The sequence below is a fragment of the Pristiophorus japonicus genome, chromosome 15 (genome assembly GCF_044704955.1).
Source record: "Pristiophorus japonicus isolate sPriJap1 chromosome 15, sPriJap1.hap1, whole genome shotgun sequence".
NCBI classification, from domain to species: Eukaryota; Metazoa; Chordata; class Chondrichthyes; family Pristiophoridae; genus Pristiophorus; species Pristiophorus japonicus.
Window position 1 is genome coordinate 158803222 of NC_091991.1, and position 24142 is coordinate 158827363.

A 24142-nucleotide genomic window follows, 5' to 3' on the forward strand; every position below is an offset into this window, starting at 1 on the left:
TAACTTGGGAGGGGCCATTTTCAACTGATGGCTGCCCAATTTGCGCCTGAGTAACGGCTGGCCAGCAGTATAAAATTGGGACAAGCGGAGAGGGGCATACCTTTGGGTGGGGGGAGAGAAATCCAGGTCGGGGCAGGGAGACCTTACAGCCCCATTTTACCATTGTTTCCTCCTGTTTTCCGGCTGGATCACAGAGGAAAATCCAGTCCTTTAATTTACGCATTGAAAGATATTTTTTCATTGCTGTTTTAAATTGCTAGCTGTTTGCCCCTTTCACCACAAATATTTTAAAACCTTGATAAAAATTGTAGTTTAATAATATAAAACGTGTTTCCTCTGGGACATATACTCTCTTTGTATCCTCTGTCAAAGAAGGGATATGCCACTATGATTTACAAGAATGGTTCCAGGGATGAGGGACTTCAGTTATGTTGATAGACTGGAGAAGTTGGGTTTGTTCTCCTTATAGCAGAGAAGGTTGAGAGTAGATTTGATGGAGATGTTCAAAATCATGAGGGATCTGGACAGAGTAGATAGAGAGAAACTGTTCCCATTGGTGGAAGGATCGAGAACCAAAGGACACAGCTTTAAGGTGATTGGCAGAAGAAACAAAGGTGACATGAGGAAAAACTTTTTTACACAGCGAGTGGTTATGATCGGGAATGCACGGCCTGAAAGGGTGGTGGAGGCAGATTCAATCATGGCTTTCAAAAGGGAATTGGATAAGTACCTGCAGGAAAAAAATTTGCAGGGTAACGGGGAAAGTTTGGGGGAGCGGGACTAGCTGAAGTGCTCTTGCAGAGGGCCGGCACAGGGGGCCCAAGTTTGCCCAGGAGTTGCTCCGTTTTTTTTGGAGCAACTAGATTTTTTTGGAGTATCTTAAAAATCGCAATTCTGCCCATTTAATTTGCTCCAGTGTAAGTGAGTTAGTTTTTCTTTTATGTTTAGTATTTTTTCAAAAGGGGGCGTTGCCAGCCACTTATGCCTGTTTTGGCCATTTAAGCAAGTTTAGACAGCTAAAAGTTACTCCAAACTAACTTAGGCCAGCGAATGAGGCCACTTGTGTCTGCACAGAAAAACCTTGCGGTGAGCTAAGAAATCAGCGCAGGTAAGTACATTTAAAGCACCAAGCACTGAAAGCAGTACATTTAAGCACCAAACACTAAACAAAGCACAAAAATAAGCATTCAATAACAAATAAAAAAGTACAAGGAAAGCACCAAGACTTACAAAGCACAAAATGTAATACGCAATTAATTAACAAATAAAAAATAGAAGGAACACTGCACCTAAAACACCAACTGAGAGATTTGTTAGCGATAAGTTTAAACCTTGTTCCCTCTTCTTTGCTTACGAAAGAGCAGCAGGAACTAAGGTCTGCAGAGACCGACCAGGGCTGCCGCCCCACCCACTTTCAACCCTTTTCGGGCGGGAATTTTTTCCCTTTATGCCCATTTTTCGGGTTTTTGGTCGGGCTTTAAAAACGGCAGCCTGAAACCTGGCAGAGGCAGGGGGCTTCGGCTCCCTCGCGTGAGGGACTGCAGACGACTCCATTTAGCCCCGAAAGGAGTTCGGAGATCGGCCGACATGCCCTAGTTCAGCCCTGGGGAAGGTTGGGTGTGGGTCAAATCATTAACCAAAAGTTGCTGGAGAGACAGAGGCGACCAGGGCTGAAGGTTGAGGCCGGGATGAGGCCAGCCATTGCTGCGAGAGTCAAAATCCCAGTTTCTGGAAGTCCGATGAGGTCGGAATCGGCCGCCTTACTGGGCCTGCGGTTGAAGGTTTCCCGCTTTGGGATGGGGGGAGGGTGAAGGAGAAAATCGGGGGGAAAAAATCGACAGGTTGTTCAAATTATTTAAGTGTTAATATACAGCTGCTTTAACTACCTTAATATTAAAATATTTATTTTAAAATACAAGCATATATTGACATGATTGCATCTAAAATTTTAGTCATTAAAAGCAAACACAGGCTTGCAACTTCAAATTTCCTGATTTATCACTTGAAATTAATGTGATTTCTCCTTTTCTTCCTACACATAAAAGTTACCATTCACAATACTGATCAAAACTCAGTCTCCCCGCACCAACCTGTTTCTTGCAGCCCTCAGTGGCCGGCTTGTGCGGCAGGCCATTCGGCCTGGATAGGGGCAGGACGCGTTCTGCAGGCATCATCATTACAATCATGGGAGGAGCTACTGCACATGCGCTCGCACTCTAGTGCGCATGTGCAGAGGTCCCGGCACTGTTTTCAGCGTGAGGACCTGGCTCCCCCCCTCCACTGCTTCTGCTGCATTATGCCAAGGGCCTGCAATGTTCCAGCAGCGGGGAGAATACCGAGGTAAATTTTAGATGCGGTTTTTCTTCTACAAAGTCGGCGCACCTCATGGAGGTGCACCATTCTAAGCGGGGGGAGTGGCGGAGGGGGGCAAGCTTGGGCTCCTATGATTCTCTGTAACCTTTGTAATACAGCATTGCGTTCAACTTGGCAATGCTATTGACCCTAACAATGTAAATCCCAGCTTCAGCTCCAGTGGGCTGCAAAGACCCCTTGACTAAAGTCTCCAACGTGCTGCAAATTATCAGGAGAGTGAGGATTTCTCTCTATGTAGGTCAGACATGACAGGCATTTTGCAGCTGAGATGGACCAGTAAAGCATGTGCAAATTATCTGTTTCATATCAGTTGAGTGCTGAGATGGGCCTGTCAGATATGAGAGAGGAAGAACAGTACCGAAAAAACAAGGCACCTAAAAGTGACTCTGAGCTACAAAGTCCCCTTTGTTACATCAATAATTTTGTGGCTCTCGACTACTATACTATATGGCGGAGGCTGGAGGCAGGTAGTCCAGGTTATTGCATCCATCCTCTTGCAGCCTGATCTCAGAAATCGAGGCAGGGCTTGAGGGGGATGTCACCTCCCACCATAATTCTAACTAGTCCGGCCTCCGATGTCCCCAACGCCTGCCTTCAAGAAGCAGACGTATAATACTTTGCAGGGCTGAAGTGGGGACCACAGGAACTGTCTCAGGCTGCTTTGAAGGCCTGGGACAGCCAATGCAAGGAGTTCCAGGCACCTCGTAAGCAGTCTTTCTACAAAGTGGTTGTTTTATTCACGACTGGTCGGTAATACATTTTTCTGCCCCTCCCCGCATCTCCTCCCCCAGCCAGTAGGGAGCCCCAGCTTTGCTGATACTGGTGTGTGCGCCCACCAACAATTTGCAAATTGCTTAGCTTCAGGGAATCTGACGGGGTCACACAGCTTAATCTTAAAAGTCTGCTCTGCTGTTACTACAGCGGTGGAGCGAGAACATAGGTTTTTTAATGTTAGCAGCTGCTGAAGCAGCTTATCAGTTACCACTGCATCGGTCTGACTGGAAAAACAGGTCAAGAGAGATTTCCATGTGTGTCTTTGGATTACTGAAAGTCAAACAAAGCAGGCAAGAATTTGCCTTGGCACTCAGCCTCTCATAAACTCTGGCAAGGTTTAAGTTCAGAATCTAAATCAGCCAGCTGTGACTATCATAATCCTTATCACAAACATGTTAATAAAATCCAATAATCACTGACTGTTGACTTCTTTTAAAGTCAGTCAAGTCACGGTATAAAATAATCTGCTCTAAATCTGTCCCTTCGGTCAGATTGGCTGAGAGAGATAACTGTCCAAATATTTCAATTTCCATATATTTAATTAAATGGCTAGGTAACAGTTTGAGCCTTTTGAACTTTTACTTTCTCTTAAACTTTTTACCTTGTACTTTAATCTGATTGTATTTTGGATGATATATTGACTGGAAAATTTTAAAAGGCAAAGTCTAGTAAGGTGTGTGTAAATTATCTCTATTTCATATCAATTGAGTGTTGATTAAAATAAGATTAGATTGGTTGATGAGTGGCTGCTAATCACCAATCATGTACCATACTTAAAACTTACTTACAATTTGAAAGCAGTGCATGCAGTTGTACCGGGCGTGCAGTGTCTCGGGCATGCAGTGTTTCGGACGTGCACTCTTGGGCATGCAGTCTCTCGGGTGTGCAGTGCACCGGGAGTACATTGTCTCAGGGATACAGTGTTTCGGATGTGACTATATGCCAAACTGTATAATCCATGTATTCTGCAACTGATGTCCTTGATTGCTGTCACAGAATGATTCCAGGGTTAAAAGTGTTCAATAATGATGACAGATTGTGTAGAGGTTTAAGGGGTGAACTAATTGAGGTGTTTAAGATGATTAAAGGATTTGATAGGGTAGATAGAGAAAACAATTTCCACTGGTGTGGGAATCCAGAACAAAGGGGCATAACCTTAAATATAGAATCAGGCTGTTCAGGAGTGATGTCAGGAAGCACTTCTTCACATATAGGGTAGTGGAAATCTGGAACTCTCTCTAAAAAGCTGTTGAGGCTGGGTCAATTGAAAATTTCAAAACTTAGATTGATAGATTTTTGTCAAGAAATTGTGTTGGGGGTTATGGAACCAAGGCGGGTAGATTGAATTAAGGTACAGATCAGGCGTGATCTAATTGAATGGCAGAACAGGCTCGAGGGGCTGAATGGACTACTCCTGTTCCTATGTTCGTAACTCATATTCACAAGCCAAAATTAACTAAAATAACCATAATAATGTGTTTAAGCAGAAAGGTGTATGAAGAAAACTGCACATTTATTCTGATATTTTAAACCTAGTCCAGCACTGCACCCGCACTAATTTTAGTGAAACAAGTAGATGAGCATAAAACAGAAGCAACTATAAAATTGTCTCCCCTTTTGCGTCTTTTTCAGTCAAAAATATTGAGTAGAGGAAGATAAAGCACAAAATATCTGAGGGATGTCCTGACTACAAGGACAGTTCTCAGCTCTTGTGCTGGTAGATCCTATCATGTCTTATGGTAGTTGGTGTTAAACCTCTTTAAAGAACAACAGTCTGTCTGGATCGTTACATGCGAGTGACTGAAGTATTTCTGATGGATTGAGGACCATGAAGTTTCCTTCTGGAGTGAAGAACCCCTGTTACTTTGCCATATTGCAATGTGTATTAAAATCTTTTTGCATTACATCATCTAAGAGATCACCTAATTACAAGTTAAATCACATGATTCCTTTAATAAATCACTTTAATTTCCGTAAACACTGACATTATGCTTGAAAAGTGGACAGATGGTTCCACTGAATTTGTAAACTCAATTGTCGTGTCTTCGGCCTTTGTTATTAATACATGTCTGTATGTCTCAGTTTGACAGCTGAAGTCTCAAATATTTGCCTGAAAAATATAATTAATTTCATGCCTTAACTGATAATGAAGTTTCAACTATCAGGAAGCATGCATTACAACACTTTGTAGATAAGTTCAGGGGAAACGTGTTATAATGAATATTTCCTAATTATTTAAACACCACAACATGATTTAGGGCTCATTGTGCTGGCATGGTGATCCAGTGAGCTGCCTTTGCACTCCCATTGGCTGAAAGCAGTCTTCGAGAATATGAATCTGGAGAGAATGGCATTTTATCATTTTAAACTACTGGCAATGCCATTGCTTTTCTCACTATTCCATTTAATTTATTTTTCACAAGGGTATTATACAACTTTTTTAATATAATTTTCTCCACCCCCCCGAATTAGGCTTCCACCTATCACATATAACAACTGCAGGGAGGATGGGTAAACTGACCACGGCACCGTGGTACAGGGGGCCATCCAAGTCGGAGGAGAAAGAAGGAATGCGGTAGTGGTAGGGTACAGTATAATCAGGGGGATAGATACTGTTCTCTGCAGCTGTGACCGGGAATCCCGAAGGCTGTGTTGCCTGCCCGGTGCCAGGGTTAAGGATCCCTCCTCGTGGCTGGAGAAGAACTTGGAGTGGGAGGGGGAGGCTCCAGTTGTCGCGGTCCATGTAGGAACCAACAACAGAGGTAGAACTAGGAATGAGGTTCTGCTGAGGGAGTTTGAGGAGCAAGGGTCTAAGTTAATAAGCTGAACCTCAAAGGTAATAAGCTCTGGATTACTATCTGAGCCACGTGCAAATTGGCATAGGGTCAAGCAGATCAGAGAGTTAAATGAGTGACTCAAAGAGTGGTGCAGGAAGAAGAGGTTTCAATTCATGGAGCACTGGTGCCAGTACTGGGGAAAGAACGAGCTGTTCCATCAGGACGGGCTTCACTTAAACCAGGCTGGGACCAGCATCCTGCCGAATCACATAACTAGGGCTGTAGATGGGGAGGGATGGGTCAGGTGAGGGAAATTTAGAAATCTAAAGAGAAAGGTCAAGGTAGTGTAGCAATTTGGGTGGAAATAAGCAGAGTGTGACAGGAAGGGACAGAGAGTTTAACAGTAGCAGTGCAGCAGAGAAGAAGGTCAAAGTTTGGAAGAATGGCAAAAAATTTAAATTAAAGGCTTTTTATCTGAATGTATGAAGCATTCGTAAAAAGATAGGTGAACTAGTGGCACAAATAGAGATAAATGGGTTTGATCTAATAGCCATTACAGAGACATGCTTGCAAGGTGACCAAGGTTGGGACCTAAATGTTCCAGGGTACTTGACATTTCAAAAAGCCAGGCAGAATGGAAAAGGAGATGGGATAGCCCTGATAATAAAGGATAACATAAGGACAGTAGAGAGAAAGGATCTCGGCTTGGTAAATCAGGAAGCAGAATGGGAGGAGATAAGGAATAACAAGGGGCAGAAAACACTGGTGGGAGTAGTATATAGGCCCCCTAGCAGTAGCTATACTGTTGGACAGAATATTAATCAAGAAATAGTAGGAGCTTGTAACAAAAGTAATGCCATAATCGTGGGGGACTTTAACCTTCATATAGACTGGACAAATCAAATTGGCAAAGGTAGTCTGGAGGACAAGCTTGTGGATTGTATTCGGGACAGTTTCCGAGAACAAGGACAAGGAAGTCTTGCTACAACTGTACAGGGCCTTGGTGATACCACACCTGGAGTACTGTGCACAGTTTTGGTCTCCTTATCTAAGGAAGGACATACTTGCCTTGGAGGTGGTGCAATGAAGGTTCACTAGATTGATTCCGGGGATGAGAGGGGTGTCCTATGATGAGAGATTGCGTAGAATGGGCCTATGTTGTCAGGAGTTTAGAAGAATAAGAGATGATCTAATTGAAACATATAAGATTCTGAAGGGGACTGACAGGGTAGATGTTGGTCCAGGCAGGACTGGATGTCGGGCAAGCAGTCTGACAACACAGAGGCAGTGAAGTAGTCGAGAGGTGGTAGTGAAGTGGAGCTGGATGTCATCAGTGTAATGTCAAATCTCTAGTTGTGTTTTTGGATGAAAAATTGGAGGGAGCCAAGGATAGATCATAGAATCGACAAATCATAGATTGATACAGTGCACAAGGAGGTAGTTTGTCCCATTGTGCCTGTGCCGCTCCCCAAAAGTCTATCCAATTAGTTCCCCTCCCCTGCTCTATCCCCATAGCCCTGCAAATTTTCCCCCTTCAGTTGTTTATCCAATTCCCTTTTGAAAGTAATTATTGAATCTCCTTCCACCACTCTTTCAGGCAGTGCATTCCAGATCATAACAAATCACTTTAATTCTCCACTCCCACTTTGACCTCTCTGTCCTCGGTCTCCTACACTGTTCCAACAAAGCTCAATGCAAGCTCGAGGAACAGCACCTCATCTTTCGTTTAGGCACGTTACAGCGTTCTGGACTCAACATCGAGTTCAACAATTTCAGAGTGTAACCGCTGCCAATCTTTGACTTCCTTCCCCTGCCCCCCTCAGAGCCTGCTTTTTTCTTTCTTTTTTCCTCCTTGTTTCTAATGGCAGTGGTCATTATCCTGCCATTCACACCCTATCTTGACTAAAATTTTTCAAACTCCTGGCATTACTATTTGAATTTGGGTCATCACCCCTTTTGTCTCTCTAATCTCTCCTGTCTTCCACCCTATCACAGACCTTCCCTTTTGTTCTTTCTTCCCCTCCCCCTTTCAGTGATGGTTAAGAATCTGTTCTTTTCGAACACACTCCAGTTCTGACGAAGGTTCATTGACCCGAAACGTTAACTCTGCTTCCTCTCCACAGATGCTGCCTGACCCGCTGTGATTTCCAGTATTTGCTGTTTTTATTCCAGATTCCAGCATCTGCAGTAATTTGCTTTTGTGCTGTGTAACATTTGTTTTCCTCAACTCTGGTCCTTTTGCCAATTACTTTAAATCTGTGTTCTCTGATTATCGACCCTTCTGCCACTGGAAACAGTTTCGCCTTATCGTCTATCGAAACCATTCATGATTTTGAACACCTGTATCAAATTTCCTCTTAACCTTCTCTGCTCTAAGGAGAACAACCCCTGTTTCTCTAGTCTGTCCACGTAATTGAAGTCTTTCATCCCTGCTTGTAAATCTCCTCCAGTAAATCTCCTCTGCACCTTCTCTAAAGTGCGGTGCCCAGAATTGGCCACAATACTCCAGCTGAGGCCGAACCGGTGTTTTACAAAGCTTTACTATAACTTCCTTGCTTTTGTACTCTATGCCTCTATTTATAAAGTCAAGGATCACATATGCTTTTTTAACAGCCTTATCCTGCCACCTTCAAAGCCTTTTGTACATACACCTCCAGGCCTCTCTGTTCCTGTAACCCCTTTAAAATTATAACATTTAGTTCATATTGGTTCTCCTCCATCTTCCTACCAAAATGAATCACTTCACACTTCTCTGTTTTAAATTTCTTCTGCCATGTGACTGCCCATTTCACCAATCTGTCTATCTTCTTCTAGTGTCTGTTACTATCCTCCTCACTGTTTACTACATTTCTGAGTTTCATGTCATGTGTCAACTTTGAAATTTTGCCCTGTATACCCAAGTCCAGGTCATTAATATATATCAAAAAGAGCAGTGGTCCCAACACCAGCTTCTGGGGGGCGCCACTGCACACTTCATTCCGGTCTGAGAAAAACATCTGTTCACCACTGTGCGCTGCTTTCTGTCCCTTAGCCAATTTCGAATCCACACAGCCTCTTTAATCCCATGGGTTTCAATTTTGTTAACACGTCTATGATGTGGTACTTGGGAGACTCCAGAGGTAATGGTGGGGGGTGGGAAGAGAAGCCTTTGCAAAAGATTCACTGGCTGCCACTGAAAATGTGAGAGTGGAACCAGGCGAGAGCCCTGCTGGACAAGGGAGGAGTCACATTGGGGGAGGATTGAATGGCAAATCATGTCAAAGATTGCAGAGATCGAGAAGGTTGAGGAGGCATAATGTGCCATGGTCACAGACACAGAGGATGTCATTTGTGGCAGTGATCAACACTGTTCCTGTGCTGCGGCCGGGAGGGGAGCGGTGGGGGGGTGGGTGGAAACCTGACCTTGCTGGATCTGTTGAGGTCAGTTTATTTAAATCATTTCTATGTGAGAGGCTTGCGGAACCTGGAGCGGCGAATTTCCTCGGGAATTCTCCCACTCTGAGGAAGTTCACCCCGCTGCAGTCCACCATAGCGATCGATAGCCATCTGCAGGGGAGCCCCCCCCCCCCACCCCGCTCCGATCGTAGTCATCTGCAGGGCCCCCCCCCCCGCTCCGATCGATAGTCATCTGCAAGGAAGCCCCCCCCCCAACCCGATCGATAGCCATCTGCAGGGGAGCCCTCCCCCTCCCCCGGTCGATAGTCATCTGCAGGGGAGCCCCCCCTGCCCAATTCTCCCTCCCCACCCCTCTCCGACGACAAAGAGACAAAAGGCAGAAGAGGTTTATGTTGCCAATGCTGTGACTGCCGCTATTGAGATTTGGGGCTCCAATATTTTGGAGGCTCATACTTCTGGTCTTGAGAGGCTAGGGGGTGAGTTTAAGAGACCTTGATGACTGGCTTTGCACTCTTTAATGGATCCCAAACTTCTGTTTTCACACACATCTCTGGTCATTCACAAAATTTACCCAGCAACCGGTGCATGGCAAGAAGGAGCTTGGACGAAACAATTTGGCAGATGGAGTATAATGTCGTAAAGTGTGAGGTCATGCACTTTGGCAGAAAAAAATCAAAGAGAAAGTTATTATTTAAATGGAGAAAGATTGCAAAGTGCTGCAGTACAGCGGGACCTGGGGGATACATGTGCATGAAACACAAAAGGATAGTATGCAACAAGTGATCAGGAAGGCCAATGGTATTTTGGCCTTTATGGCAAAGGGGATGGAGTATAAAAACAGGGAAGTCTTACTACAGTTGTACAGGGTATTGGTGAGACCACACCTGGAATATTGCGTGCAATTTTGGTTTCCATATTTATGAAAGGATATACTTGCTTTGGAGGCAGTTCAGAGAAGGTTCACAAGGTTGATTCCTGAGATGAGGGGTTTGACTTATGAGGAAAGGTTGAGTAAGTTGGGCCTCTACTCATTGGAATTCAGAGGAGTGAGAGGTGATCTCATCGAAACGTATAAGATTATGAGGGGGCTTAACAAGGTGGATGCAGAGAGGATGTTTCCACTGATGGGGGAGACTAGAACTAAAGGGCATAATCTTAGAATAAGCGGCTCCTCATTTAAAACTGAGATGAGGAGAAATTTCTTCTCTCAGAGGGTTGTAAGTCTGTGGAATTTGCTGCCTCAGAGAGCTGTGGAAGCTGGGACATTGAATAAATTTAAGACAGAAATAGACAGTTTCTTAAACGATAAGGGGATAAGAGGTTATGGGGAGCGGGCAGGGAAGTGGAGCTGAGTCCATGATCAGATCAGCCATGATCTTATTGAATGGCGGAACAGTCTCGAGGGGCCGTATGGCCTACTCCTGCTCCTAATTCTTATGTTCTTATGTTCTTGTGACCCCTCAGGGTGACGCCCCTTTCACCAAATTCAGCTGGTTCCCTCAGAGGACAGAAGAAGCAGATAGTCAACAGAAGCAGCCAGCGCGAGGCTGGCGTACTGGCAATAGTTACAGAGCCACTTCCTGATTGAGCACAAAGACTCGATGCCATGTCATGTGCTAATGCCATGTCCAGAGGCCCCCACTGAAAAGCATCAGGCAGCCAGCACACTTACTCCTCCCACTACGCTAGCACTTGGAAAGTGCACAAGATTAAGTAGGAAACAACACGTACCTTACACTCTCATCAAGGGCAAGCACCAGGGAAGTAAATATTTAAACATGGACACGGATCTTGAATGAGGAAGTAAATAGAACATAAGAACATAAGAAATAGGAGCAGGAGTAGGCCATTTGGCCCCTCGAGCCTGCTCCGCCATTCAATAAGATCATGGCTGATCTGATCATGGACTCAGCTACACTTCCCTGCCTGCTCCTCATAACCCTTTACTTCCTTATCGCTCAAACATCTGTCTATCTCCACCTTAAATATATTCAATGACTCAGCCTCCACAGCTCTCCGGGGTAGAGAATTCCATAGATTTACAACCCTCTATGAGAAGAAATTTCTCTTCATCTCAGTTTTAAATGGGCGGCCCCTTATTCTAAGACTATGTCCCCTAGTTTTAGTTTCCCCTATGAGTGGAAATATCCTCTCTGCATCCACCTTGTCGAGCTCCTTATTATCTTATAAGTTTCAATAAGATCACCTCTCATTCTTCTGAACTTCAATGTGTATAGGCCCAACCTACTCAACCTATCTTCACAAGTCAACCCCCTCATCTCCGGGATCAACCTAGTGAACCTTCGCTGAACAGTTTCCAATGCAAGTATATCCTTCCTTAAATATGGAGACCAAATCTGAACGCAGTACTCTAGGTGTGGCCTCACCAATACCCTGTACAGTTGGAGCAGGACTGCTCTGCTTTTATACTCTATCCCCCTTGCAATAAAGGCCAACATTTGATTTGCCTTCCTGATTGCTTGCTGTACCTGCATACTAACTTTTTGTGTTTCATGAACAAGGACCCCCCAGGTCCCTCTGTACTGCAGCACTTTGCAATTTTTCTCCATTTAGATTGGTTGCATCTTCTTTGGAAAGTATTGTTCATATTTATGGTCAGGATATAATAATGTCACATGTGGTGGGAAGAGGCAGGAGTAGCATTAGAGGTAGTGTGATTAAGCAGAGCGTGTTGTCCATGGGGCCAGTGATTATGAAGACATAGGTCTGTTCACGCAGAGCCACAAGGACAAGTTTTAGATGCAATTTTTTTGTCAATCAGTGATTAACTCACCAATCTTCCTGGCTGCACATCAGCCTTGCCTATTCCAGCTTCACCCTCCTCCTTTGCCATTGCTGCAGCCTGATCCTCCTAGTCATCTGGCTGAAGAGTTTCCGCTCTCTGTATCGCAAAATTATGCAAGATACAGCAAACTCTGATGATTTCCAACATCTTCTATGTTTCTATGTTTCTAGGATTGTAGAGAAGTAGTCTGCCTGATCTGTCCATCTGTCCAGACAGCATCATCTGTTTAAACCTGTATGTTCCATAGGAATTCAGGTGGAGGCATGAACCTCGCTGTATTTATTTCTCACTGGTTTTACTAGTCAGGGCTTCAGAGAGTAGCCGTGGCCTCCCAGCTGTTAGCCACCCAGTCTGCCTATTCCTTGATTTACTACGTGGCACAATGGACTGCTGCAAACTGAAGACAATGTGTCTGCTGTCAGGGCATTGCACATTCACCTGCATTATTCCGTTCTTATAGTCTGATATATATGTAGATGGAATAAAAGCCTTTCCTATATGACATGTGGCTGCTGTTAGGAGTCTTGATAGCTACACTTGTACCATCGATGAGGCCTGCACAATAGGGTACCTTCCACCTAGTAAAAGTGCTAAGCCCTCTCGTGTCACTGCCGCCTTTCCATGGGGAAATGGACAAAAGTATTTCCCCTGACAAACAAGGCTTCCATCTCCTACTTGATTTAACGGTAGACTGAAGTCTGACTAAGGTAACAAATGTCAGCAGTGGTTACTTTAAGCAATACGGCCATGTAAAAGTTCAATGATGTATTGACATTCACAGCAATGGACTGGGCTATCTCTGTGCTAGATCTTATTTGCAGGTTGGGCCCCAGTAAGTGATATAACTCAGTGACAGCCTCCCTTGTGATGGCGAAGGCACGTCTCATTTTTTATTTCTTCCTGGGATGTAGGCGTTGCTGCCAAGCCCAGCATTTATTGCCCACTCCTAATTGCAGTTTTGATGCAACCAGGCCAGATGACAGTTAAGACTCAACCACATTTCTGTGGGTCTGGAGCCAGATTTCCTTCCCTAAAGGACATTAGTGAACCAGATAGGTTTTTATAACAATGCAGTAGTTTCGTGGTCTGTACTGATAATAGCTTTTTAAAATTTCAACTGAATTTAAATTTCACAGCTGCCATGGTAGGATTTGAACTCATATCACTGGATCATTAGTCCAGGCCTACTGGATTACTAGTCCAGTAACATAACCACTATACTACCGTACCCCCATCTCCGCAAACCTGGTTAAGTAGGAGTGTCTGGATCTGAATACTTGGGTCCTGGGCCAAATCCTAGTGGGCACCAGCTGCCGAAGATGGAAACACATCTGCCTTCCTTTGCCCTGTCTAAACGCTCTTTCTCCTCCAAGTTCATAACAGCCATTGGATAGCCCGATGCAATATCCGTTCTGACCAATGTGGCCCCAGCTAAGGTCTGCAGCTGCTGCTTCAACTGTAGGGCTGTGTGTCAAAATCGAAGTGGCAAACAGCAGAAGAAAGTGCTGAAAGTTAATAACACAGAAACTATGCTTTTAAGAATTCCATTTCTCAAGCGAATAGCATGACAACGGGAATGAAAAAAACTAATGGATTTCATTGATTGAATTAAATATGATTGAGTAAAATCAGGGTTATAATAACGCACTCAGCACAGCCCAAATGCGAGGACATTTATCGATTGCCAAATATGGAGCACTTGGGGCCCTTTGCCCGGTTCTGTGATACGTGTGCGGGGAATGTGTGAGTGCATTCGCTGAGCTTCCCATGGGAATTAGCCCCGTTATCACTTAATACATGCACTTATTAAAAAGTAGCAAAAGTACAAAGATGAAAGTAGTGTCTGTCAATGTTTAGGGCTGTCCTCATTTCTCATATTTATTTACCAGTGCTAAAATCACAAAAGTAAGAAGTAACTATCCATTAAATGAGACACACGGTACAATTGCTGTCGATCAAGGAAGTGAAAAGGAATTGAGATTGTTATATGACATAGGTCCGGAGCATGCTTAATCTATCAAAATTAACATCTAATCATCAAATTTAATACACACTACATGAATAAATAGTTATTACGTTAACATTTTAATCTTAAAGTGCCTTTTTGGTTTCTGCAATAACATACTGCACGTGAGATACATCCTAATAATTTGTATTGTGGGAGGATAACCTTTGTCCCTGGAGCATGTTCAGTTTTGAATATTCATATTCTATCACATAGTGTTCTTTATGTAGCATTTGTAATATCCAAATGATAAAGGGTTGTGGACAGAATAAATAATTTAAGTTATAAGACTGCATTAGTGGGCAAAGAGGGGATCTTGTAAATGAAATATTACATACAATTAGAACCATATTTTCCACCATTAGCAAATCAGTGAATGAAATTCAGAAGCATTATAAAATACAACGTATATAAAACAAAAAATGTCACAACATCATTCAGACACCAAGTGGTATTTTATTCCTGTTGGAATAGCTTCCATTTGCCATATCGCTCCTATTCGTATCTGGGAGTAAAGCAGTTCGTGTTTTCTATGCTCTCGTAATTTCTTAATTATCATTCGGCATCTTAATAGTTGTCCATAGCCCAGAAGATGTCTTGTAAAAAAAGAATGAGTTTACTGGTAGCAACATATTCTTGATGTAAATGCAGCAGCGGAGCTGACATCAAAGATGACACCCAAAAACAAAACTAGTGCTTCTCAGCCATGTCTCCAATGTAAATGTCAAGGCTTGCTGCCATTGGAGGAAGCTGGAGTCAAGAAACACGGCTCCCAATAGGTGGAGCAGCTGACGCGCTCTCCCTCACCATTGTACAGGCAGCAGTGTAGTTTATTTACCGCTGGCCCACAATAACTTTAACTAAATCAATTATTTTTGCGCTACTGGCATGAAAGGTAAGAGCTGTGAAGATTGATTTCAGAAGGACTGATGTGTGGAGAAATGGCCAACGTTGTTGTGGGATGGCTCAACTACTTGGCTCCCACTGATAATGTTCATTGTGTGCTGACAGAGATTTAACATCTGAATTTATGTTAAATACTGAGGTTGAAAATTACAGAAAAATAATCGAAACGTTTTAACGCCAACATGTGCAGTTGCAAAGACATAGGGGTTGAAATTGCTTTCAGTGCATTTTCGTGCGTGGCATGGACGACCGCTCAGAGCACTCGCTCGATCATGTGACCACAAAGAAGACCAGAAATTTGTGTAACTCGTCAATTAAAATAGGCAGGCCGCCAGTGCGACCTGCAATGTTGATTGGCTCCTCGCCTGATGGGCCCGATGGGAGCCGTTATTTTCATGCATTCCTGATGCGAATTAATGACTGCCTGCACCTCTTAAAGGGAAGGCGCACTTTAGCTGAAGACGTTCTTCACTGAGGATTGCAGACAATGGCAGGCGCAGGAGGAGCTGAAAGGCGCAATCCCCACCCTGGTCTTCGGACATTGCTTTGCAGGTTTTGGTGGAGGAGGTCAGCAGGAGGAGGGCATTTTCTGTCCATCAGGTCGATTTCCAGGCCAAGTGGGCAGAGGTGGCCGGGCTAGTACAGAGCTGATCTATGATTAGCATTGCACTACCTGCTGCCTCAGCATTCACTATCCTTTCCACCCTCGATTCCCAGCACTCTCCTACAATCACCACAGCACACTTCACTCCACCTCCTTCAGCTCTGACTGCAGCACTCTGCACCGGCTGCTCTCCTCCTTAATACTTGCATCACACCATTGCACCCAAGACCACCTATTTCCACCTCCATAACAGCGCTTGTCTCCGCCCTTGCCTCAGCTTATCTGCTGCAGAAGCCCTCATCCGTGCCTTTATTACCTCTAGACTTGACTATTCCAATGCACTCCTGGCTGGCCTCCCACATTGTACCTTACGTAAACTAGAGGTGATCCAAAACTCAGCTGCCCATATCCTAACTCGCACCAAGTCCCGCTCACCCATCACCCCTGTGCTCGCTGACCTACATTGGCTTCCGGTTAAGCAACGAATCGATTTCAAAATTCTCATCCTTATTTTCAAATCCCTCCACGGCCTCGCCCCTCCCTATCTCTGTAATCTCCTCCAGTCCCACAACCCCTCCGAAATGTCTGTACTCCACTAATTCTGCCCTCCTGAGCATCCCTGATTATAATTGCTCAACCATTGGTGGCCATGCTTTCCATTGCCTAGGCCCAAAGGTCTGGAATTCCCTGCCTAAACTCACTGCCTCTCTACTGCTCTTTCCTCCTTCAAGACACTCCTTATAACATACCTCTTTAAACAAGCTTTTGTTCACCTGCGCTAATTTTTACTTATGCGGCTCAGTGTCAAATTTTTATTGTATAATACTCCTGTGAAGCATCTTAGGACGTTTCAATATGTTAAAGGCGCAATATAAATACAAGTTGTTGTTGTTGCCGTTGCCATCTTACACACACCAACAGCACTATTCTATGCTGGCATGCACATCGCATAACATAACATGGAGCAAGTCAGCCACAGGCTTTCACATGCTCTCCCCACTTGAAGAGCAGTTCGTTATCATCATGGCTGTTATTGGGAGTGTTCATCCGGTGAGACCGGAGGACAAGTCCTGTAGAATTTGTAACCATCTTTTTTTCCATATAGCTTTACTGTTCGGACCTATTAATGCAACATTAATAGGTCCTGACAATAAATCTAAATACTACATTGTATAGAATGTCCAACCAAGTGGAAGGAGCCAGATGCAAAAGTGTTTAGAGCCATGGTGACCTTCACAGACAATGCAGTACACGTCCTGGTGGAGGGTTCCAATTTTCGCTGCAACATGTAGTAAAGGTTATGTGATTGTCTCCCTGTTGAGACACAACTACCTTACACACTGCTCCTCTGTGATGATCATTGATCATTTCCTGAAGACCCGCATGCTGTAAGGCCTCCTGTGCTCTTGCCTCCTTTTTGCAGCCTGTGTAGATCTTTGCAGTCTTCCCCACTGCTCCTCCTCCTCATTTGGGAGCATCAAGGGTAAAGCCCAACCCATGGTCATCAATTCCGAACTAGAACATTCAGGGAAACTGCTGTAGCCCTCCACAAATGGAGTTTGAAAAATTATGTAACAGCCAAACTGTCGCCAAAACAGCCATAAAAATGGCCCAAGAAAGCACTCCAGAAGACTAAAATGACTAGCCAGAGGCTTACCTTAATGGAGGGGAGGATGTCTTTAATTACTGCTTCTGAAGACTGCTTGCCACCATGAGGCGCTGGGCGGGTTAAGGGAGTAATGTTTCAGGGGCGCATGGACAATGATTTTGGAAAAGGGCCCCGATTCAGACACAGGAACCTGATTATAATATTTAAATTGTTGCAGGCAGCTGCCAGGGATGCCTATCGAGCGGCAGGCCCAATGTGGTGTCACACGCACTTCCGCCACTTTTGTCGGCGCGCTCCTGAATTCGACTTTGTGGCACCCATTTTGGACCTTGAAAACGTGCGAGACACATTGCAATTTCTACCCCATCATTTTCACGAAATCCGTTAGCTTATCTACACGGGCATAATTATTGGAAAATACTAGAGATAACTATCTCAGAAATAATATCAGAAATATCTGTGCGGATTCAGTCATGTAATAGGCCAGAGCAAGTAAATGTAAACACTAACACAGAATATAGATTGTGGATGAGGTATGGGATGGATGGGACACATACAATCATGCAGTATATAGGAGCTTGAGGCTGTTGATTTAATTACCAAATAGGACTCCACTATTTCTTTTTAATAAAATTCCAATGTCAACGATATCTGCAATTCAGTTCAGATATTGTATAGATCTGTTCCAGTGCTGGGTGCTAATTAATCTCATATGTCTAAGCATGAACCTATTCACAATGCTTTCTTTCTCACATTGCTGGATTCATATAATCCTGCTCTATTATATTGATCCTAACCTCTCTGCCACTAAAGGGCTGAGCCTGCACAGTTTCTCCCCCTCATGCTGGCTATTACTGGATAGCGACCTTTTCAAAATCTCACACCTGGCTTTGCTCTCCTCTGCCACTGAAAGTAGTGGACCAGGCAGTAAATTTAATTTTCCATCAGTGCTAAGGGGTACACTGGAGTCTGCTTCACATTTTGTTGTTCTGTTTATAAAAGTTGTCTCTGTTGAAATGCTCCTTGGCAGCTCTGGGCTGCTCAGTTTAATAATATCTGCCTTACTAGGTGTACCTGTGCCGATGTCAGAACAGGTTCTGAGTCTTTCAAACTTGTGTACTTTCATACCCAAATCTAATGATTTGTTTTCAGTGTCTGCAAAACAGTTTTGTGAGGCCCTGACTTTACTGCCCGTGCTCTCTTTACACTTGTTATCCATTAGCTCCATTTCATCTAAGCTTCTTTGCTGCACACCACAATTTTCAAATATTTCTTCTGAGGCATCATTGTCCTTATGATTCTTCACAATCCCATCAAATGACTTTTTGACAGAGAGATCCAAGGGTCCTTCATATTGCTTGGATGTCTTTTCCAATGCCTGACGGATATGGAGCAGTTCTGTTCTAATCTTTGTGAGCTGACCTCTCAATTGCTTCTGCCCTGGTGTGTCTTCATTGTCCATGAGGCAAAGTTGTTCTTCAACGTCTTGATATTCATGTATCACCTTACAAAGGTCATCTATCAGCACTGTAGAGTCATTTCTTTCTCCGGCTCTCGGAAGACAGTCCGATGTTTTATCAGATGTACAGATGCGGTCACTTCCTGGAGAAGATGCAGGTGGGGACAATTGCTTAAACTCTGGGCTGTTTCTTTGGTCTTCTTTGAACATTCCACCAGACTCTGTGCTCCAATGGGGAAACATGTTCTGGTGAGGTGAAGAAAAATTCTCAGCGCAAGGTTGTGAACTGGAAAAAAAATTAGAATTATAGTTATGCAAAGGAAATTAAATTTTTGGCCCAAGTAGAAATTTCAACATGGACAACATCTCTTATTATTTATTATTATTTTCTTTGTAAGTATAATTCCATTATTAGTTAAGATGCATTGCTGAATAAGATGACAATGAAATATTTTAAGTGCGCTGCACATCTCCATACAATCTCGTTATATATTTAGCAACTGCTTCAACCCAACATGTCTTTCATTGTTACAGTTATTATGAAGAGTCATATTTCCATAGTAAGGCAAGTACTTCCACTGAGAATACCCAATATTATTGCTTCACATTAAAAAATGCATTACTTCAAAATGACACACATCAGTCACCAGAGGGATGAAATTCCCAGCCATGGTTCAGTGTCAGTGTCTGGGTGGGCAGGAGTGGGACTTGAAGCAGGACTCGGTTGCATTGGGTCTCGGCCCCTCTTTTACCGATTTCAAAATTCCGCTGGAAGTGGGGGTGGGGTGGGTGATTCGACCATCCACTCCCCTTTTCAAGTGGACCTAGTGAAAGAGGCAGGACTCGTGGGATGGCATCAACCGTCAGAATTCCCACCATTTCCGGCTCAATTGCCCATAACCGAAAGGAAATTGGGGCGGGGTGAATAATGGACAGTCAATCCGCGACTGCCCATTCTGCTCCTCTGCCGAAGTTGATTTTTACTGCCATTGACATAACATGGTGAGTATATGATTACATTTTGATTATGGTTTCACTGAAAATGAAAATAGAAAAAGCATAGGGAGGCCACATTGTTCATGCTACAACAGAAATAGTGTTGACTCCAGCACAAGCATTTCCAAGCACAGTATTCTTGGCTCTTCAGCAACTAACCCGGCTAAATAATTTCCAATGTCCCTTCAGAAATGATAGAGTTTCAACTGATTCACATTATATTTCAATGCCACCCTTTGCTCAGTGGTAGAACTGTTGCCCTGAAATCAGAAGGTTTTAGATTCATACCTCACTCCAGAGACATGAGCATATAATCTAGACTGACACACCAGTACAGTAGGTGCTGCACTGGTGGAGGAGCTGGCTTTCGGATGAAATCTTAAACTGACTTGTCTGACCTCTCAGGTGAATGTAGACGATTCCATGGCACTATTCAAAGAGGAGTAGGGGATTTCTCCTTGTTGTCATTTATCCCTCAAGCAACGTTACTAAAACAGATTATCTTGTCAGCTTTCTCATTTTTGTTTGTGAAATGCTATGGAGTGCAAAATGGCTGCAGCATTTGCTGTAATATATATAGCTCCACCCAGTGGACTACTGTGGCATTGCAGCCATTGCTGTTTACAACAATAAAGAGGGAAGGAGTCACGTGACTGCTTCCTGAAGTTATCAGCCATCTTCAAGCCTGCGTGTTTGTGAGGTCGTACCGAAAACATAACAAATCACAACATTGACTTCACTTCGAAAGTACTTAATTGGGCATGAAATGCTTTGGGATGTACTTTGGATGCACTATATAAAGGCAGATCCTTTCTTACAGCATGTTTCTTGAGCTTGTACTGTGCAATTGTGAAGCTTTTCTAAAAAAATCTTAATTGATATATCATGCAGTAATTGATTTCAATAGAATTAAAATCAGGCAGATTGTATAAAGGACGTGCAATTCGCCCCACCAGATTACTATCTAGTCGGTGGAGACAAAACTCTACACAGTATTTTGATCTAACCTCTTTTCTGGAGGTGCTTGCTGTCCTACACAACTGAAACAAAAAGTGTCTTCTTATGGTAAAGGAGAGAGAAAAATTGCTGACATGTATTCAATTCTGCCTGCTACATTCACAAATGAGCAATGTTATAACGGGTTTCATAGTTCACCAACGAAAAACTGTTATGAACATTATTTATATACATTTTCTGCGACGAGTTATATCTTAAAAAATATAAATAGCTTCTAGCATCAGAACAGGAACTTTTGTGGGGTGGGCGGTGGGGGTGGGGGGGAGTATATCCAGGGTTTCCTCCGCTCATCTGAAGTTATGGTGGTCAATTGGGAGAACCGCAACGGAAATTCCCTGCACACATTGGGTTCACTAGGTTGATTCCAGAGATGAGGGGGTTGACTTATGAAGATAGGTTGAGTAGTTTGGGCCTATACACATTGGAATTCAGAAGAATGAGAGGGGATCTTATTGAAACGTAAGATAATGAGGGGGCTCGACAAAGTGGATGCAGAGAGGATATTTCCACTCATAGGGGAACTAAAACTAGGGGACATAGGCTTACTATAAGGGGCCGCCAATTTAACACTGAGATGAGGAGAAATTTCTTCTATCAGAGGGTTGTAAATCTAGGAATTCTCTGCCCCAGAGAGCTGTAGAGGCTGGGTCATTGAATATATTTAAGGCGGAGATAGGAGAATTTTTGAGCAATAAGGGGGTAAAGGGTTATGGGCAGCGGGCAGGGAAGTGGAGCTGAGTCCATGATCAAATCAGCCATGATCTTATTGAATGGCAGGGCAGGCTCGAGGGGCCGAATGGCCTACTCCTGCTCCTATTTCTTATGTTCTTATCATATTAACTTGGAGATGGGGAGAGAGTGGGGGTGGCTGGATTGAGGTCGGGAAACCTGAACCAATGGGTCTCCCTCTCTTTAACAGCAGGACCTGATTAATATTGTTTGTCTTTGTTTCCCGGCAGCAGTCAGCCAGATTGAAAGGTTGGCCAGCTGTCGGGCGGGTAGGCCCTTGGCACTAGGCCACAGCTGGGGAGCAAAGAGTAGGAAGGGAGGGAGCGATCAGGGAATCCGAGGGGGAAAAGAAGATCGGGAGTCCTGATCCAGGGGGGCAGAGCTGGGAGATCAGAGGCCGGGGTAATCGGAGTCTGGAGGCCACAAGGGAGATTGGAGGCCAAAGCAGGGAGATCGATGAGACTGGAGGCCTCATGGAGGAGATCGGAAGAGTCGGGGGAGTGGATGTCCGATAGCGGAGGGTGGGTGAAGCAGGTAAGCTGGATCCAGCAGGCAAATGGAAAGACACTTACCTCCTGGATCCAACAATCCTCGCCTCCCTTTAGTTGCCAGGTTTCCCGAGGCCTGGGAAACCCAGCCGACCAGGGTTAAATTTAAAATGATTTAAAGTGAGGCTCCCATCCTTATTACATTATATTATGTAATATTTATATTACCAACCTGTCTCCTGCGAGCGGATTAGTTGCTCACCTCCTGTTCTGCCCCTGTTAAAACTGGAAGTGGCGGGTTGGAGGAGGGTTGGGGATGGGTTTCAGAAAAAATTTTAACATCCCACGCCGATCCCAACCCGCCCATTTTTGGGGGTTAAAATTCCATCCAATGTGCCTGGTACCACAAGCTGTCTCATAGAATCAGAATAGTACAGCACAGAAGGAGGCCATTCAGCCCATCGAGTCTGTGCTGGCTCTTTCGAAGAGCAATCCAGTTAGTCCCATTCCCCCGCTCTTTCCCCATATCCCTGCATTTTTTTCTCTTTCAACTATTTATTCAATTCCACTTTGAGGGTTACTATTGAATCTGTATTTACCGCCTTATCAGGCAATGCATTCCAAATCCTAACCACTCGTTGCATAAAGGTTTTCCCTCATGTCGCCTCGGGTTCTTTTGCCAATTATCTTAAATCTGTGCCCTCTGGTTCCCGACTCTTCGGTCATTGAAAACAGTTTCTCTTTATTTACTCTATCTAAACCTTTCATGATTTTAAACACCTCTATCAACAAATTCCCAGTTTTGCTCCAGCTGAAGCCAACTATTGATCAAGACTGTATCATCATGTCCCTCCGTTAAAACTTGTGCCTTTGAAGAGTCTGCCCAGGTGCCACTTAGCCCTTTAACCATGTGTCAGGTGTGATGGGCAAAGCCAGAAGATAAGCATTCCATTATGACAGGAATTCACGATAAATCTGGCTACAGGCATAACGTTGTGAGGATTACCTCCTTTTACTTGTTAATTTTCTTATGCTTTTCCGCCTTTAAATGTTTGCACTTTCATCGAGGCAAGTTTCTATTGAATTCATAAGTATACAAAAAGTAGGTTTTAATCATCCATGTTTATATTTGACAATATTAGTTCAGAAATAATCAGCTTGAAATACAGTAACTTTTGCTGCACTAGCAGATTTATCAAGTGAAGGATAGGAATTAATTTAAAATTTAACATTTTAAAAATAAGACTGGTTATCCACCTTTCATATATTTCCTATCCTCGACAAGTTTCATCATTTACTCTGCACTTCATTCTCTAGTACTCCCTCCCTAAATCCCGCTGCCATGCCACCTCCCTCTCTGCTTCCAGCATCCTTCTGAAAATCCTTCTCTTCAACTGTACTCCACCTCATCCATTTTCTCATTCCGCTCCTCTCCTGCTTGGTGTTGTTATATATGCAATAAAGGTTCAGACTGAGTACTGTTTAGCTAAGCAAGGTACAACCTTGCTTCTGCTTTATTTTGGCCCAAAGTGCCTGACTCACAAAATGGCTGGCCTTTTATACCAGAGCAGCACCATGTCATACTTGATAGGTGTCCAATCTTTACCTCTGCCCTGTGATGTGCTTTGAAATGTTTTTATATGTGACGAGCACTTTAGAAATGTCACTTGCTGTCATTTTCATTTTCAATTCTCTGGCTTGCTGCTCCAAGAGATTCTCACTGTAATTAAGATCTTCCTCTACTCCCATTCCTGAGGCAGATTCCGTTCCCTCTTGCCTCCACTACTTCTGACTGTGAGGTATAGGAGAAACAAAAGGGGCAAAATTGGCCTTTATTATCAGAGTGACTATTTGTAATGTCCTTTATCTGTCCTCTGGCCCCGACGCCTCCCACCCGAAACTGGAACCGGAAGTGGGGCCCTGCAATTGACCATGTTCCTCCGAGCCTGTGGGTGACGGGGCGGGGGAGGGGGGTTGGAGAGAGAGAGAGACGGTGCGGAGAGAGGAGGTGGGCGGGGGAGAGAGAGGCAGCGGGGGCAGAGATAGAGAGGGGGAGAGAGAGAGGAAGCGGGAGAGGGAATCGGAGGAGAGAGAGGAAACTCAGGGAAGTCGGATCATATTCTTCCAACCCCCTTTACACCCACACCTGATTTCTCAGAAAGCTCGGTGCGTGTGTTACAAGGGACATCGTTGGAGTGGATGA